Below are 13,678 nucleotides of genomic sequence, written 5' to 3'. Positions count from 1 at the left end.
TCTCGTCTAAATTCAGCATGTGAGGGTGGACAGCACTTAGCATTGTTGGACAAGTCGTGTTTATATGGGATTATGGACAAATGCACTCGATTAGCACCTCATTTTATTTGGCTGAGGAAGACTCGAAGTCGGTGCCCATGCTTTCCATATTATTAAAAAAAATTTTTTTAATATATTTGTTTCAATAATACAATGCCTATCGTGTTTCCAGCGCACCTGACCTCTTTTACCGGGTCTTGTCACGTCCATTCAATTTATGAGATAGTAGTTTATTCGTTGTTGTGAAAATAAAGAAAACGATTCCTGCTTTTAAGCCACTGATGTTTCAGCTAAAGATCGAGCAATTCACTGTCATGTACCCAGGCTGATATCTGAGCAACAAACTTATGCATTTCAAGTGTTTAAGATCTTTGTCACCATTGATCCAACATTAATAAGAACATAGCCTTGACAAGAGTGGACACTGGATAATTGGAGGTCCACTGCCTTTGCAGATGTGAAACAGGTTGGATTTGACTACTTCGGTCTTTTCCACCTACATCTGCATGGTTGGAGAGCTCGTAATCCTCACTCTCCATTCCCCACTCATCTTCTGTGCCACTCAGCTCAGTGCCATCCCTCAGATTTGCAGTAGGACCACCAGGTCAGAGGCTAATCTTTTCGTCTTTCCCAAGTGTCCTTTCCATTCCGGCGAGTTTCTGCAAACTGAAAAGACCAAATTGAAACAGTGCAAATTGAGTACAATGTACAATGCACTGATTAGATTTTAATCTCAAATCGGCTTTCTCAGTGACAATGGATTCATTGCAAAAGTTTACTTTGTTTAGGTGTGTGCCTTTCTGGGAAGGATTGGAGTCATGTCACACCTTGGCCTTCCAGCATGTCAAATGGTTGTGATTTCCACAGCTACAATGTGCTGAATTTCCAAGTGAAAGTGTTAACTTCTCAACTGAGCCGAAATTTTCAAATATTGGTGCACATATTTAAAGTTCACCTGACATGCTCTCTCGCCGACTAAACACCTGGTTCACTGGAGAAGTGAAATTCAGTATCAGAAAACATTAATGTGCCAAATTATGTTGCAGACTCGTTATTATATTCCTCATTGACCCATTGGGGTCACAATAACAATTGCATCTGTCTTGGGCGTTTAGTGGAGTTCTAAATCACTAAGCAGAAACAATTACTAAACATTGCTCAGGAACATTGGACGATAGGAAAAATGACATTGCTACCATATAGGGTGAAGAGGGTCATGAAAGGGATTTTGCAGTTGGAGGCACTTTTCGCTGGAGTCTGTTGGGGCGGGGAGAGGAAGGCAAACTGTGCAAGAGAGTACAACCTAGGTCGCAAACCCAAGAATTTTTATTCCAACCGTTAACAACACCAGCAGCAAAAGATGGAAATGGCAAAATTATCATGGCATTCAAATCTGTCCCAACAAGAAGAATCATGTGCGATTGCAAATGGGTTTCACCGCCACGTTGGAACAGACCATAACTAACTCTTCATGCACAGGAAACAGCCAAAGTAGGAAAACCAACAAAGGGAGTCCGATTGCTTTGACATTTTGCTTCTCAGTCTCCGATATTATTATATCTTTCAGCTCAAATGAGGCATGCCATTTTATATTTTGTTGAATTTATAACTTTAAAACTCGCAAATCTCTGTTCACACACTTCACGTCATAATTACTGCTTTCATTCTCGTGGGCGGTATATTCATTTATTGAAGGATGGTTATGCACAGCCACAGAGATAGAGGGAATGTTTTTTTCTGTTCTTGTGGGTGGGGATTGCTTGATGAGTTATCTGCCTGTGAGATCGTCCAGACTCATGGAGTCCGCTTTTGTGATGAATCTGGGGAAAGCTGGGTGTAATTTCTGAAATGGTGTCAGTTGTAAACATCACATTTGACTGACTGACTGGTTTGCTAATGCAGAGAAATGCTCACAATATAGTTTCAATTCCTGGAGATTATAATGAGGACTGTTAATCTTCAAGCACGTTAGTGTGGGTCCGGAGTCACACGTAGACCAATCTTGGTAAGTACAGTATTTTCTTTTCCTAAAGACACAAATAAACAAGATGTTTTTTTTCAACAACTGACAACAGTTTTATGGTCACCATTAGATTATTAATTCCATTTTCTTTTGTGATTGAATTCAAATTAGCCATCTGTGATGGGAGAATGCAAACATAAGTCCTCAGAGCATTACTTGGAGTATATGGATCGACAGTATTTTTTGAAATTGTATTAATTTTTTGAATCTACTTTTTTTTAATTTTTAAATTTAGACCTTCACACTGCATTATTACTGAAAGCGTTTTATTCAGATAGAGACAAATTATTGAATTTGTTACTCGACTATTTTCTTACACCCCATTTTAAGTTCTCCTGTAATGCAAACACATTGCCTTTTTTGCTAATCTTTGCCATTATAAATATTTATAGTGGATTTTAGAGTCTTTTTTTTTGCTAGTTTTCCCATTTGTACTATGTTATTATTTGAGAATGACAGTGTCCTTATTCTCCTCGGGCAAACTTTGGTAACTTGAGTTGACAGGTTTTTGATCTGATACAATCCTTTTTAGGAGCCTTTCCTAGTTGAGTATTTGTGCATTGTGGAAATGTATTTTTATTGTTAGTTGTGTACTAGTTCCTTAAATGTTAACTATTGCTGGTCTATCATCAGACATTCGATTGCATTTTCCTCATCCACCATCACCAAATCTTCCCTCTGATCTTCATATTTTATTTTGTCTAGAACTAAGGCCGTGGTTTCTGATGGTAAACTAAATATAACATTATTCATGTCATGGCCATTCTTTCGTAAACTATGCTTTGCAACAAAGTTTTCATTTGCCCATCTTATTTTGCAGAATGCACAATCTAAAACAATCTACTGCCTGGATGGTTTAAAATGTGCAGCTTAGAAATATATTTCAAATGCATATGAAAATTTGTCCCACACAAACTATGCTAGTATTAATGAGGGTCACGTGGTTCATATGACAATTGAAGTCTTCCACATTTATTGTGTCACCTCCAGTTTCCAAAATGCCATTTACTTCCTCACTCCTGTATTCTGTCTTTAGTGAACACAGCTACACCACCACCATTTTCCAGCATACTGCCATTCCTGAATACCACTAATTCACTAATTACTATCTGATCATGCTTATGAATTTATATTTAACTTAACAATTGATGAAAATGATTGCAAGTGCAAGGCACAAAAATCTTAATTCAGTTTTCTTTACCCACTCTATTACCTTTTGCGCTATCTGTTGACACACTTTTCTGTTTTTGTTCACTTTATTTCCTGCTATACTCTGATTATTATTTTACATTTGCCTTGATCTATTATTGTTTCCTCTCCCTTAAACTTATGGAACCATCTAGATATGCTCCCTTATTCCCCTATTCAATTACAGGCTTTGTATCTCCCAATTCAGATGACTTGCCTGAAGACTGACTCCAGCACTGATTAATTGAAACCCATCTCAACAATGCAGCCACATTTTTCCAGTACTCGTGTTAACTCATCACAAACTACCAATCAGTATTCTCACAGCAGCCCTTGAGTCACACATCAATAACTCTAAACTTATTGAGCAAATGCTAATTTTTACGTAGTTCAGTTATTGCACAAAGGATTGCCTCATTGAAACTCCTTTTTAGTTCTGTGGCAGATCCTCATACTTGCAATGCAAAACCTCTTTATAGACTACCCATGTAATTGGTACCTGCAAGGAGAAATACAAGTGGATCGTCTCCCTTCAACTGCAATCTCTTATTCAGCAGTAGAACTGCATGTTAAAGTAATAGATGTGTTGTTGCCTGGATGAGCAGTTGTGCTGATTGAAGACTAAGAATGATCAACAGTTGTATCGACGAAAAAGAAGAAATAAGATTTTGTCAGTATCACTCAGGTACTGAAGAAGATGGATAATTTTTCCTTGCCTTGTTAAATCCAAACAAATCAGGTTTCTCTTGATTTTAGTTTTGTGACGAGATTGTAAACTTTTTACCACCAATCAAACCATAAAAAACCAAACATAAGAAATATTTAATGAGTAATTTCCAAGCTTTTCTTTTTTCCTTCTCTCTCTTACAGTCAATTTATTGGTAATTGTCATCCTATCATGGAAGAAGTGTGGCCTCTCCACTTGCACAACTTACTACCTGATGGCTGTGGCAACAGCAGACCTACTGGTCATCTTCTCTTCGATCATATTGGATCAACTCATTTCCTATTTTTTCCCAGCATCTTTTCTGGAGATCACTCATGTGTGTGCTATCATACTTATTCTTATTTACGTAGGTACTGAATGTTCTGTCTGGTTTGTTGTCACTTTCTCACTTGATCAATTTGTAGCCATTTGTTGCCAGAAGTTTAAAACAAAGTATTGCACTGGCAAAACTGCACTTGTGATTCTATCAATCACATTCATTGTCATTTGTTTAAAAAACATCCCATTCTACTTCATAGTCGAACCCAGAGAGATGATTGATGATGTTCCTTGGTTTTGTAAGGAAAAGACAAACTACTATACAGATCCTGCATGGGTGGCATTTGATTGGTTTGATACGATTTTCACACCATTGATCCCATACACTTTAATTCTGTTTGTCAATGTGCTCACAATCAGACACATTTTAATGATCAAATGGGTCGGGAGGCAACTCAGGGGTACTGTTGGAAACTGCACTGACCAAGAGATTGAGAGCAGAAGGAATTCTGCAATTTTATTCTTCACAATATCAGGCAGTTTCATTTTACTTTGGCTTTTATTTGTTATAAACTTCTTATGTTGTACCATTGCAGGATTTATTCTGGAAAATTACAATGATTCCTTAAACATCTTTGCAGATGTCAGCATCATGCTGGTGGATTCAAGTTGCTGCACCCATGCATTTATTTATGGTGTCACTCAGTCCAAGTTCAGGGAGCAGTTCAAGAGTGCTGTGAAAAATTCATTTTCGTCAATATCTCATTTTCTTAACAAGGGCTGGGAGCCCCATGTTTCCAGTGACATTCATCCTCATTTACCTAGAGGTTTCCATAGGTAGAACTTGAGCAGTGTTTTTTTTTTATTTCAAAAATATACTTTATTCATAAATGATTTGATGGTCTGTACATTGGATCATGCCATACATATGTCCATATTTACAAATACAGATTCGACTTTATTCTTGTCCTTTACAATCCTGTGCATTTTTTCAATCTTGTATATATACATATATTTGGCTGGGGCATCAGCAGAGCCCAAAAAAACGTCTGTATGGGCCCCCTGTTCTTCTTTCGGCAGGCCGATCTTACACGGTGGTCTTTCCCCACCGCGCCTTGGCGGCAGCTGCCCCAAGCTTCAGCGCGTCCCTCAACACGTAGTCTTGGACCTTGGACTGTGCCAGTCTGCAACACTCGGTCGGGGTCAACTCCTTCAGCTGGAAGATCAGCAGGTTTCGGACCGCCCAGAGAGCGTCCTTCACCGAGTTGATGATCCTCCAGGCGCAGTTAATGTTCGTCTCGGTGTGAGTCCCGGGGAACAGGCCGTAGAGCACGGAGTCCCACGTCACGGCGCTGCTCGGGACGAACCTCGACAAGCACCACTGCATTCCTCTCCAGACTTCCTCTGCATAGGCACATTCCAGAAGGAGGTGTGTGACAGTCTCGTCCCCCCCGCAGCCACTTCGAGGGCAGCGTGCGGTGCGGCAGAGAGTCCGGGCGTGCATAAAGGATCTCACAGGCAGAGCCCTTCTCACCACCAGCCAAGCCACGTCTTGGTGCTTGTTGGAAAGTTCTGGCGATGAGGCATTCTGCCAAATGGCTTTGACAGTCTGCTCAGGGAACCGCTCGACAGGATCCGCCCTCTCCTTTTCCCGAAGGGTCTCAAGGACGCTACGTGCTGACCACTTCCTGATGGACTTGTGGTCAAAGGTGTTTTTCCTCATAAATTTCTCCACGAAGGACAGGTGATACGGAACGGTCCAACTACTCGGAGCGTTCCGCGGCAGCGAGGCCAGGCCCATCCTTCGCAACACTGGGGACAGGTAGAACCTCAGTACGTAGTGACACTTGGTGTTTGCGTACCGGGGATCCACGCACAGCTTGATGCAGCCACACACAAAGGTGGCCAACAGGGTGAGGGTGGCGTTGGGCGTGTTTTTTCCCCCATTGCACCGGTCTTTGTACATTGAGTCTCTTCGGACCCGGTCCATCTTTGATCTCCAAATGAATTGGAAGATGGCCCGGGTGACTGCGGCGGCACAGGTCCTGGGGATAGGCCAGACCTGTGCCACATATAGCAATACTGAGAGTACCTCACACCTGATGACCAGGTTTTTTCCCGCGATGGAGAGCGACCGTTGCCCCCATCTGCCTAGTTTCTGTCTCATCTTCCTGATCCGCTCCTCCCAGGTCTTGGCGCACGCCCCAGCCCCCCCGAACCAAATACCCAGCACCTTCAGGTGGTCAGTCCTGACGGTGAAGGGGATAGAGGATTGGTCGGCCCAGTTCCCGAAGAGCATGGCCTCGCTCTTGCCTCGGTTTACCTTGGCCCCCGAGGCCCGTTCGAACTGGTCGCAGATGCACACGAGTCTGTGCACGGACAGCGGATCCGAGCAGAAAACAGCGACGTCATCCATGTACAGGGAGGCCTTAACCTGCAGGCCCCCGCTGCCAGGAATAGTCACCCCCCTCAGGCTCGCATCCTTCCTGATGGATTCGGCAAATGGCTCTATGCAACACACAAACAAGGCGGGTGAGAGGGGGCATCCCTGCCTGACTCCAGATCTTACAGGGAAGCTATCTGATTCCCACCCATTGATTGAGACTGCACTGACAATGTTGGTGTAGAGCAGTCTGATCCAATTTCCGATTCCCTCCCCAAAGCCCATTTTGGAGAGGACATCCCTCATATATGTATGCGATATCCTGTCAAAGGCTTTCTCCTGGTCCAGGCTGATGAGGCAGGTGTCCACCCCCCTGTCCTGCACGTAGGCGATCGTATCCCTGAGGAGTGCGAGACTCTCAGAGATCTTCCTGCCCGGTACAGCACAGGTTTGGTCCGGGTGGATCACCGATCCCAGAGCAGACCTGACCCGGTTGGCGATGACCTTTGACAGGATTTTGTAGTCTGCATTTAACAGTGAGATCGGTCTCCAATTTCTAATTTCCTCCCTCTCCCCCTTCCGCTTGTAGACGAGGGTGATGATGCCTTTCCTCATGGATTCACTCATGGTACCTGCCCGGAGCATACTGACATACACCTCCAGCAGGTCCTGGCCGATCAAGTCCCAAAGAGCGGAATAAACCTCGACCGGTAAGCCGTCGCTTCCGGGAGTTTTATTCTTTTCGAAGGACTCGAGGGCCTTGGTCAGTTCATCCAGAGATAGCGGCTGGTCCAGCCTCTCTCGTGTTCCGTCATCTAGGACCTCCGTGATAGAGGACAGGAACGACTGGGAGGCCGCGCTGTCGGTCGGCTTCGAGTCATACAGGCTGGCGTAGAAGGATTTGCTGATCCTCATGACGTCAGCCTGAGATGACGTTACCGAGCCATCTTCTTTCTTCAGGCTGCTGAGCACGGAGCTCTCTTTGTGCACCTTCTGGAAGAAGAAACGTGAGCACGTCTCGTCCTGCTCCACCGAGCGGACCCTGGACCGGAAGATTATCCTGGAGGCCTCCGAGGCAAAGAGCGAGGCTTGCTGGCCCTTCACCTCCTTGAGGTCCTCCGTGACATCCACCCCCATCGTCTGCAGCAGGAGCAGGTTCTGCATACTTTCCTGGAGCTGGGACAGTTTTCCCCGCCTCTCTCTCGCCTCCTGGACACCTTTGAGGATAAAGAACCTCTTGATGTTCCCTTTTACCGTTTCCCACCAGTCCGCTGGAGACTCAAAGAGGGGCTTCACGGTTCTCCAACCTGCGTAATCCCTCTTGAGCTCTTCGATGTTTCCCGGGGTCAACAGCTTAGTGTTCAGTTTCCACGTTCCCTTGCCCGCCCGCTGTTCGTCCTGTAGGTGACAGTCAGCCAGCAGGAGGCAGTGGTCAGAGAAGAACACCGGCTTGACGTCGGTGGATCTGACCGAGAGCGTTCGGGACACAAACAGGTAATCTATCCTTGAGCGGATAGACCCGTCTGCCCGTGACCAGGTGTATCTACGCTGCGCTCCGTCTGCAGGGGCGCTGAAGACGTCGTGCAGCTTGGCGTCTTTGACCGTTTCCATCAGGGCCCTGGACGTAGCGTCCGGTTTACTGTCCCCCCCGCCGGATCGTCCATCAGCATCAATGATGCAGTTGAAGTCTCCGGCCAGAATGACCGGCCTGGACGTAGCCAGCAGCAGTGGAAGCTGTTGCAGGACGGCCAACCGTTCACTCTTACCCACTGGGGCGTACACGTTGATTAGTCTCACGGGAGCGTTTCTGTATTTGACGTCCACGACGAGGAGGCGCCCGCCCACCACCTCCTTAACCTTGGAGATGGTGAAGTTGCCTCCCCGCAACAGGATACCCAGGCCGGAGGCGCGGCTATCGTTGCCCCCCGACCACACTGACGGCCCGTGGGCCCACAAGCTCGACCATCTCCTGTAACTGCTGAGGTGCAGTATCCCACACTCCTGCAGAAACAGGACATCGGCTTTGACGTTGGCCAGGAAGGCCAGCGTTGAAACACATCGCGTGGCCGCTTTAATGCTACGTACATTTATGCTGGCAATTTTAAACCCCATTTTAACAGTTTGCGGGGTTACCAGTGTCCATTTTCTTCTGGTCTTGCTCCAGTGGGGTAGCTGCGTGCATCCCCGTGGTGACAGCAAACTGCTGGACCTTCCCAGGGCTGAGGTAGTTGTCCGGCTCCACGCTGGAGTCATTTCCCCGCTCTGGTGTCATCGTGTCAGACCCAGGGTCCTCATCGCCCCGTTCTCCATCTGACAGCAGGGCTGTCACTGGGACGCTGCTCCCAGTTCCCTGGAGCTGTGGGCCGGTGGGTACCCCTTGGTTCTCACCAGGTAGGGGGAGGCCTTCACCCATCCCCTCAGAGGGATCGTCTTTTCCTTCTTGGGCGGTGTTGCCCTCCTTTCTCCCCACGGCGCTCTGCCTCTTCCTCCGGAGGCGACTCTTCTTGCGCCCGTCCTCACCCTCGGAGGAGCTGCCTGTATCCTCCTCTTGGAGGTGTCTCTTCCCCCTTCGCTTGGTGGCTTTGGGGCCCTCGAGAGGTTTCCTTTTCCTGTTTTTAACGATAATCCACTGCTCTGCCTCCTTTGATCCCTCCTCTTCCATTTCCTCCGTCTGTCTTGCAGGAGCTTGGGTCGGCTGCTGCATCTCCCCGCTGTCTGCTGCCTGCTCCTCTACAACTTTCCCTTCCTTCTGGGTGCCTCCAGGTACCGTTCCTTTGCTGATTCGCGGTACCTCGTTAGACTTTGTCGGTCCGCGGCTCGTGTTGCCACCTCCGGCCATCTGTGCGTAGGTGGCGGCTCCTCGTCTTGGGCAGGCCTTGTACATGTGGCCCGCCTCCTCGCACAGGTTGCAGCTCTTTTCCTCCCGCCAGTCCTTTGTCAAGTGACCCTCCTGTTTGCAGTTCCTGCAGATGGTCACTTTGCAATCCACCGCCACGTGTCCCGACTTCCCGCAGGTTCGGCACACTTTGGGCTGCCCTGCATATGTCAGGTAGCCTCTGCTCCCTCCGATTGCGAAGCTCGAGGGTGGGTGGAGGATGTTCCCACTGTCATCGGCCCTCAGAGTTACCTTGACCTGCCTCTTACTGGTCCAGATCCCAAAGGGGTCGATCACATCGGTGGCTTCTCCCTCGACTTGGACGTACCTTCCCAGGAAGGTCAGGACATCAGCCGCTGGAACGTAGGGGTTGTACATATGGATTGTAACAACCCGGATCCTCTGTGCAGGAAGCACACACAATGGTGTCGCCGACAAGATGGAGAACAGCAGCTCCCCTTCCTTCTCCTTGAAGACCTTCAGGAGCTGTTCACACTGCTTCACGCTTCTGAAGGTCACATCGAAGTAGCCTGCCCCAGGGAAATCCTGCAGGCAGTACACGTCTTTTTTTTTATTTCAAAAATGTACTTTATTCATAAATGATTTGATGGTCTGTACATTGGATCATGCCATACATATGTCCATATTTACAAACACAGATTCGACTTTATTCTTGTCCTTTACAATCCTGTGCATTTTTTCAATCTTGTATATATACATATATTTGGCTGAGGCATCAGCAGAGCCCAAAAAAACGTCTGTATGGGCCCCCTGTTCTTCTTTCGGCAGGCCGATCTTACACGGTGGTCTTTCCCCACCGCGCCTTGGCGGCAGCTGCCCCAAGCTTCAGCGCGTCCCTCAACACGTAGTCTTGGACCTTGGAATGTGCCAGTCTGCAACACTCGGTCGGGGTCAACTCCTTCAGCTGGAAGATCAACAGGTTTCGGACCGCCCAGAGAGCGTCCTTCACCGAGTTGATGATCCTCCAGGCGCAGTTAATGTTCGTCTCGGTGTGAGTCCCGGGGAACAGGCCGTAGAGCACGGAGTCCCGCGTCACGGCGCTGCTCGGGACGAACCTCGACAAGCACCACTGCATTCCTCTCCAGACTTCCTCTGCATAGGCACATTCCAGAAGGAGGTGTGTGACAGTCTCGTCCCCCCCGCAGCCACTTCGAGGGCAGCGTGCGGTGCGGCAGAGAGTCCGGGCGTGCATAAAGGATCTCACAGGCAGAGCCCTTCTCACCACCAGCCAAGCCACGTCTTGGTGCTTGTTGGAAAGTTCTGGCGATGAGGCATTCTGCCAAATGGCTTTGAAGTCTGCTCAGGGAACCGCTCGACAGGATCCGCCCTCTCCTTTTCCCGAAGGGTCTCAAGGACGCTACGTGCTGACCACTTCCTGATGGACTTGTGGTCAAAGGTGTTTTTCCTCATAAATTTCTCCACGAAGGACAGGTGATACGGAACGGTCCAACTACTCGGAGCGTTCCGCGGCAGCAAGGCCAGGCCCATCCTTCGCAACACCGGGGACAGGTAGAACCCCAGTACGTAGTGACACTTGGTGTTTGCGTACCGGGGATCCACGCACAGCTTGATGCAGCCACACACAAAGGGGGCCAGGCAGTACACGTTTTTTTTTTATTTCAAAAATATACTTTATTCATAAATGATTTGATGGTCTGTACATTGGATCATGCCATACATATGTCCATATTTACAAACACAGATTCGACTTTATTCTTGTCCTTTACAATCCTGTGCATTTTTTCAATCTTGTATATATACATATATTTGGCTGAGGCATCAGCAGAGCCCAAAAAAACGTCTGTATGGGCCCCCTGTTCTTCTTTCGGCAGGCCGATCTTACACAGTGGTCTTTCCCCACCGCGCCTTGGCGGCAGCTGCCCCAAGCTTCAGCGCGTCCCTCAACACGTAGTCTTGGACCTTGGACTGTGCCAGTCTGCAACACTCGGTCGGGGTCAACTCCTTCAGCTGGAAGATCAACAGGTTTCGGACCGCCCAGAGAGCGTCCTTCACCGAGTTGATGATCCTCCAGGCGCAGTTAATGTTCGTCTCGGTATGAGTCCAGGGGAACAGGCCGTAGAGCACGGAGTCCCGCGTCACGGCGCTGCTCGGGACGAACCTCGACAAGCACCACTGCATTCCTCTCCAGACTTCCTCTGCATAGGCACATTCCAGAAGGAGGTGTGTGACAGTCTCGTCCCCCCCGCAGCCACTTCGAGGGCAGCGTGCGGTGCGGCAGAGAGTCCGGGCGTGCATAAAGGATCTCACAGGCAGAGCCCTTCTCACCACCAGCCAAGCCACGTCTTGGTGCTTGTTGGAAAGTTCTGGCGATGAGGCATTCTGCCAAATGGCTTTGACAGTCTGCTCAGGGAACCGCTCGACAGGATCCGCCCTCTCCTTTTCCCGAAGGGTCTCAAGGACGCTACGTGCTGACCACTTCCTGATGGACTTGTGGTCAAAGGTGTTTTTCCTCATAAATATCTCCACGAAGGACAGGTGATATGGAACGGTCCAACTACTCGGAGCGTTCCGCGGCAGCGAGGCCAGGCCCATCCTTCGCAACACCGGGGACAGGTAGAACCTCAGTACGTAGTGACACTTGGTGTTTGCGTACCGGGGATCCACGCACAGCTTGATGCAGCCACACACAAAGGTGGCCATCAGGGTGAGGGTGGCATTGGGCGTGTTTTTTCCCCCATTGCACCGGTCTTTGTACATTGAGTCTCTTCGGACCCGGTCCATCTTTGATCTCCAAATGAATTGGAAGATGGCCCGGGTGACTGCGGCGGCACAGGTCCTGGGGATAGGCCAGACCTGTGCCACATATAGCAATACTGAGAGTACCTCACACCTGATGACCAGGTTTTTTCCCGCGATGGAGAGCGACCGTTGCCCCCATCTGCCTAGTTTCTGTCTCATCTTCCTGATCCGCTCCTCCCAGGTCTTGGCGCACGCCCCAGCCCCCCCGAACCAAATACCCAGCACCTTCAGGTGGTCAGTCCTGACGGTGAAGGGGATAGAGGATTGGTCGGCCCAGTTCCCGAAGAGCATGGCCTCGCTCTTGCCTCGGTTTACCTTGGCCCCCGAGGCCCGTTCGAACTGGTCACAGATGCACACGAGTCTGTGCACGGACAGCGGATCCGAGCAGAAAACAGCGACGTCATCCATGTACAGAGAGGCCTTAACCTGCAGGCCCCCGCTGCCAGGAATAGTCACCCCCCTCAGGCTCGCATCCTTCCTGATGGATTCGGCAAATGGCTCTATGCAACACACAAACAAGGCGGGTGAGAGGGGGCATCCCTGCCTGACTCCAGATCTTACAGGGAAGCTATCTGATTCCCACCCATTGATTGAGACTGCACTGACAATGTTGGTGTAGAGCAGTCTGATCCAATTTCCGATTCCCTCCCCAAAGCCCATTTTGGAGAGGACATCCCTCATATATGTATGCGATATCCTGTCAAAGGCTTTCTCCTGGTCCAGGCTGATGAGGCAGGTGTCCACCCCCCTGTCCTGCACGTAGGCGATCGTATCCCTGAGGAGTGCGAGACTCTCAGAGATCTTCCTGCCCGGTACAGCACAGGTTTGGTCCGGGTGGATCACCGATCCCAGAGCAGACCTGACCCGGTTGGCGATGACCTTTGACAGGATTTTGTAGTCTGCATTTAACAGTGAGATCGGTCTCCAATTTCTAATTTCCTCCCTCTCCCCCTTCCGCTTGTAGACGAGGGTGATGATGCCTTTCCTCATGGATTCACTCATGGTACCTGCCCGGAGCATACTGACATACACCTCCAGCAGGTCCTGGCCGATCAAGTCCCAAAGAGCGGAATAAACCTCGACCGGTAAGCCGTCGCTTCCGGGAGTTTTATTCTTTTCGAAGGACTCGAGGGCCTTGGTCAGTTCATCCAGAGATAGCGGCTGGTCCAGCCTCTCTCGTGTTCCGTCATCTAGGACCTCCGTGATAGAGGACAGGAACGACTGGGAGGCCGCGCTGTCGGTCGGCTTCGAGTCATACAGGCTGGCGTAGAAGGATTTGCTGATCCTCATGACGTCAGCCTGAGATGACGTTACCGAGCCATCTTCTTTCTTCAGGCTGCTGAGCACGGAGCTCTCTTTGTGCACCTTCTGGAAGAAGAAACGTGAGCACGTCTCGTCCTGCTC

Source organism: Chiloscyllium punctatum, chromosome 30, assembly GCF_047496795.1.
Source record: "Chiloscyllium punctatum isolate Juve2018m chromosome 30, sChiPun1.3, whole genome shotgun sequence".
NCBI lineage: Eukaryota > Metazoa > Chordata > Chondrichthyes > Orectolobiformes > Hemiscylliidae > Chiloscyllium > Chiloscyllium punctatum.
Note: the sequence above shows the minus strand (reverse complement) of the source record.